This window comes from Berghia stephanieae, chromosome 1, assembly GCF_034508935.2.
Source record: "Berghia stephanieae isolate SIO BIC M18660-M18661 chromosome 1, UCSD_Bste_1.3, whole genome shotgun sequence".
Classification (NCBI taxonomy): domain Eukaryota; kingdom Metazoa; phylum Mollusca; class Gastropoda; order Nudibranchia; family Aeolidiidae; genus Berghia; species Berghia stephanieae.
In genome coordinates, this window is record NC_088360.1 from 67,744,936 (window position 1) to 67,750,735 (window position 5,800).

Genomic DNA, 5,800 nt, shown 5'->3' on the forward strand with positions numbered 1-5,800 from the left:
TCTATCTATAGAACTTGGCATTTGCATTGTAAATAATCATTTATTTATTTGCTTTTTTTTTTTTGGTTGTTGATTTGGTCTGTTTGGTTTGTTTTGTTTTGATTTTGGTCGGGGGTGGGGATGGGCGTTCGGATTATACATTTTAATATTATTATATTTTTTAAAAAACACGGTTCACATCATAACATCATTTGAAAACCATTAAGTGCAAAGGATGGCAAAGAGTAATATGAAATATATGTAATATAGATGATGTGCGCTTGGCTAAGAAACTCACAACATTGCCATCCGGAAATATAACGGATCAACACTGAGAATTACTCATAAAAGTGGATGGCAAAGATCTGAATGACGTAAACTTCGTTCTATCTATAGCATTCAACACCTTCGTGTAGACAATATAAAGCATTGGCATAAATAATCACCTTAAACATCATTTATACCTGATTTTACACACACACACACACACACACACCCACACACACACACAAATAAAAACAATTCAAATAAAATGAGTACCATCCACGTTGACATGGATTTCCTTCCCCGCCAATGAATGATTAGGATTAAAAGCTATAATATAAAAGTATATTATCAAAACACTGGCTCGAGAGTTTAAAAACAACGACAGTATTGATACTATGGGTTTAGATAAAATACAACATCCGCCAGACAAATTACACTTACCAACACACAAAACTATGTGTAACCTACGAACATTTATCGTCTGATTGATAGAATTAGTGAGATCTAATCACTAACAGGCTGTCTAAAAATAATAATAAAGAGCTGAGGGACGTCAACTTCGTTTCATATATATATATATATATATATATATATATATATATATATATATATATATATATATATATATAACTGACAAAACCGCAGCAAAATATAAAATACAATGGAGAGCCCCCTTCAAAGCTTTAAGACCTAGAGAGTAAGAGACCATTCCGGTTTCTGAAGTTGATACTGACAGTTTCAAATACTTGCTAATACTATCCTTTGGATTAGAAGCTAGTTCATCGCACAGTACTTTCCGGCGGACTTCACAGACCCAGCAACCCAATCCCTAATAGGTGGCAGAGTAGTAAAAAACAGTATTGATTTGGACTGCACTCAGGACCGATAGAAGGCTCCTTTTGTTTATGAGGTCAATGCTTTACCACTGAGACTGTGATGCTTCTAACCCATAACCCAAATATTATATAGAAATAAATTTACACACTTCTTATTTCACATTGAAGCATAACAACTTAATGGGGAAATATTACAGAAGGAATGATGTTGACGTCACTCGGCTCTTTGCCATTGTTTATTAGACCGATAGTTGGGTGATTCGTCTCATTAAATATCATATCGATTAGATTATAAACGGTTAAGATTACACACAGTTTTGTGTGTTGGTACGTGTTATCTGGCGGACAGATGTTGTAATTGTTATACTTAATAGCATGACATCAATATATAAACTCAATTTTTTTCTTCCTTTCTAACTACACTTTTTCAAAGTACTGATTGGCAATTTTAAAATGTAATATTTGGCAACCCAGATTATAGGTAAAAAAAAAAAAAAAGAAAAAAAGCAAAGAGAGTGAGGTGTACAAAGCAATACCTACAGCGTGACCTATTTTAGATAATACATTTGAATGTACATAGCCAGTGCGTAAACACTTGGCCTTGAGGGGAAAGAGGTCAAGTTAATATACAGCAAATTATTCTAATATGTGGCAAGACGAATAGCACGTCATATTGGAGCGTACTGTGGATAAGTGATTTATTTGTAGGTAAGTAAGTGGTTAGCGAGTAAGTAGATAAGGTATAGTTAATTATATATCGGTGGAAAGAAATGTGAAATCACAGATAGATGAAAACATGTATAGATAGATAGATAGGTAGATAGATAGATAGATAGATAGATAGATAGATAGATAGATAGATAGATAGATAGATAGATAGATAGATAGATCGATAGATAGATAGATAGATAGATAGATAGATAATTAGATGTATAAGACATATAATATAGATGGACAGATAGATAAATAGATAGATAGATAGATATATAGATAAAGAGACAGATAGATGGATATATATAATAGATAGATAGATAGATAGATAGATAGATAGATAGATAGATAGATAGCATAGTAGATAAATAGATAGATAGATAGATATTATTATTTAAAATATTTACCACAATGTTTGAGACAGTCTACATTAATGCTTCAGGCTTAATTTGCCATCGTCAGGACTGAGTTGTTTTGTTGACTGTTGTTGTTTCTTGAAGTGGTTCCGGTTTAAAGATGCTTAACAAGAATTTATGCCGATGGGGACACTTTCCGTACATCTCCGTAGACTGTCTCAAACATTGTGGTAAATATTTTAAATAATAATAATTCGCTCCATTACTGCATGTCGAGCACTTTTCGTACCATATTTGTATCAAACACGATTCAATAGATAGATAGATAGATAGATAGATAGATAGATTGATAGATAGATAGATTATTATGTGTGTATATATGCATATATATTTATGAGTGTTGGTGGGTACTTGTAGACTTGTAGGTACGAGAGTGCTCGATAATGTTGGTTAGAGCATATAAAATAAGTAAGGGCTCTCACATTTTTCTGTCGATACGAAACGATAGATAGAATACAGGTGGGCATTTACACCCCCACCCCACCCCATCAACAACAACAACAACAACAACAACAACAACAACAACAACAACAACAATTTTAACATGTTTGATTATTTTAATATTATAAGGCTAATAGATAGGTCGCGATCGCAAAGCAGAAGGTTTAATGAATATGTAATTGGTAAAGAGAAAAAGAGAAGAAGAAAAAAGAAAATAGGATTGTTAAGAATTTGAAGCTATATCAATATAATTTTACTTATACCACTCATATTAGGCATATAAAATATAAACGGAAAAGTTGGGAGAAGGCACTTGTTCAATATAAAAATAAATTAGGAAATGAAATGGGCAAATAAAAATCTTGACCACAGAAAAAAGGATACTATCAAACCGCGCGTGGGTAACATGTGCGTGCTATTTTGTGAGAGGAGAAAAGGAAAAAGGGAGAGAAAAAATAAATCTATACTCATTCGTTTTTAGTTTTTCAAAAGGTAACTTTGAGGTAGCTCAAAGGTCGCGAGAGTTCAGTTCTTTCCATCTATTTTCTAGAGACTATTTTCGTTTTTTATTTTGTTTCTAATCTGTACACATGCAACGTCTACAACCTACCACGAGAGCCAGCCGGCCGGCCATTCTAAAGTTAAATAGATAAAAATAAATAATGGAAAAAGCGACGCAGAGAAATCTCTGCTTTACGATTGGTCCGTGACTGCTCGCCGCCGCCTCGTGGTTCGCTCGTTTCGCTTACTACTTTGAGTTCAGTGTCTCTTTTCAGCATGTGTGTTTCTAAGTTTCGTGTGTATTGATTGATTTCTAAACTGCTCGGACCTCGCATCGCATTTTCTCTTTTTTTTTTTTTGTTAGACCGGCCTACCCCTCTCTTTCTCTTCCCTCTGTCTCTCTCTTCTCTTCTCTCCGTCCCCCTCGCTTCACTATGGAGAAAAAAAAGTAAAAAAATAAAAACACGCATTTTTTTTTTATCTACCTAGCTTTAACGAGCTCACATGCAGTTCTGAATTTATTAAACTAGAATGTTCCGGACAACGCGTAATGTACTATTATTTTGCTCTGTAATGGCCTTGAATCACTTAAATATTGACATCGGCTATGTATTTTTATTTTTTAAAATGATGTACTTATAACTGCCATTCCCATTTGTGTTATTCTATATTATGTATTATAGTTTAGTTTGAAATATAAATGTGATCTTTTCTTGATTTCGTCACTTCGAACTTTAAAGTAAAAGTTAAGCTGAAAGAGTATTATTTTTGTTCAAATCCGTTATACAGATTGTGCGCTTAAAAGAAAGATACATGAATAAAGTGTGATTGATTTCCTTGGATGGAAATGAGTTGTTTTAACGGGATCAGGACATGATTTATGACTTGTATATGGAAACAAAATTATTCAAGTTTAAAAAAACTGATTAGGTAAGTTAAAGCTGTTATACATTACCATCATATTTTGTTATACATTACATTATTGTGTCTATATCCGAAAGTATTATAAGTATTATTATTATCACCATCATCGTCATCATCAGCATCTCATCATCATCATCATCATCATCATCATCATCATCATCGCTATTATCATATCGCTTATTATTATTATTTATTATTATTATTATTATTATTATTATTATTATTATTATTATTATTATATTATTATATTATTTTTATTATTATTATATTATTATTATTATTATTATTATTATTATTATTATTGCTCTTGTTGGTGTCATCGTTTTTGTTCGTGTTTTGTTGTTGCTTTTGTTATTTTGTCGGGGGTTTTTGTTATTGATGTTATTGTTGTTACTGTTGTTGATTACGGTCTTGATATTAATCTACTCGTAAATTGCAATTATTATTATTATTATTATTATTATTATTATTATTATTATTATTATTATTATTATTATTTATTATTATTGTTGTGTTGTTGTTGTTGTTGTTATTATTTTTGTTATCATTATTATTATTTTTATTATTATTATTATTATTTTTATTATCATTATGATGATAATCATTATTGTTATTATTATCTTCATCATCATCATCATCATCATCATCATCATCATCATCATCATCATCATCATCATCAACATATTTAATTGTAGTGGTAGTTGTGGTGGTAGTAGTAGTAGTAGTAGTAGTAGTAGTAGTAGTAGTAGTAGTAGTAGTAGTAGTAGTAGTAGTAGAAGAAGAAGAAGAAGAAGAAGAAGTAGTAGTAGTAGTAGTAGTAGTAGTAGTAGTAGTAGTAGTAGTAGTAGAGTAGTAGTAGTTGGAGTAGTAGTAATAGTAGTAGTAGTAGTAGTAGTAGTAGTAGTAGTAGTAGTAGTAGTAGTAGTAGTAGTAGTCGTAGTAGTAGTAGTAGTAGTAGTGGTGGTGGTGGTGGTGGTGGTGGTGGTGGTGGTGGTGGTGGAGGTGGTGATTGTGATGGGAGTCTACTGGAATATTTCCCAATATCGAAAGACCTGGGATAAATATAGCTGGTAAGCTGTGTCAATGTCTTTGCTTAATGATGATGGCACCCGTTTCATAATGAACCCGTAATTGCCTAGTGATTAATGTTAATTGATATAATACTATGACGATAACCTACATAGTAATGCCTTTATAAAGGGAATCCTGCGACAATCGCAGCGTTAATTACTTGATGCCAATGACATAACGTCACAGTCTTATTTTGAGTTGGCCAGCTAGTAATATGGCCGAGTGGATACGCAGTCACGCTTTGATGGGAGAGTGGAGAGCGATTTACAACCAATGCTGCTAGCGTAGTGGTGGTCTTTTTAAAAAAAATATTTGCTATTGTTATTGGTTTTGTTTTTATGTTGCTATGTTGTTTTGTTTCTGGTTCTTTGTGGGAGTTTTGTTGTTGTTGTTGTTTTTGTTTTTGTTTTTTTTTTTTTGTTTTTTATGTTTATGTATTTATTTATTTATTTTTTGCCTTTTAGTTGCTGTTTTTTAAATGTTTATTGTTTTGTTTTGTTTCTGTATTGTTTTGTCTTTGTTTATTTTCTGTTTTGATTTTGATTTGGTCTTGTTTGTTGGTTTGTTTTTTTTTTGGTTGTTTTTTGTTTTTTTAAAAAAACATTTGGTTCGTTTTTTAAAACAAATATCGTCTCTTGAACATGCCTTTCATTC

At 31.8% G+C, this 5,800-nt stretch overlaps 1 protein-coding gene across 3 annotated transcripts in view; it reads left to right on the forward strand.

Moving 5' to 3' along the window:
• The first annotated feature begins 1,734 nt into the window (after positions 1–1,734).
• The window catches only part of LOC144980081 (uncharacterized), a 43,427-nt gene continuing 39,361 nt past the window's right edge, over positions 1,735–5,800 (forward strand). Inside the window, exons 1-2 of one of the 3 annotated variants that reach the window (XM_078927599.1) lie at positions 1,735–1,790; positions 3,941–4,081. The gene's annotated coding sequence lies outside the window, so the exon portion shown is untranslated. Of the gene's footprint in view, positions 1,791–3,470; positions 4,082–5,800 lie in introns of those variants that run through there. The other 2 variants (XM_078927590.1, XM_078927572.1) reach the window with 2 other exon arrangements.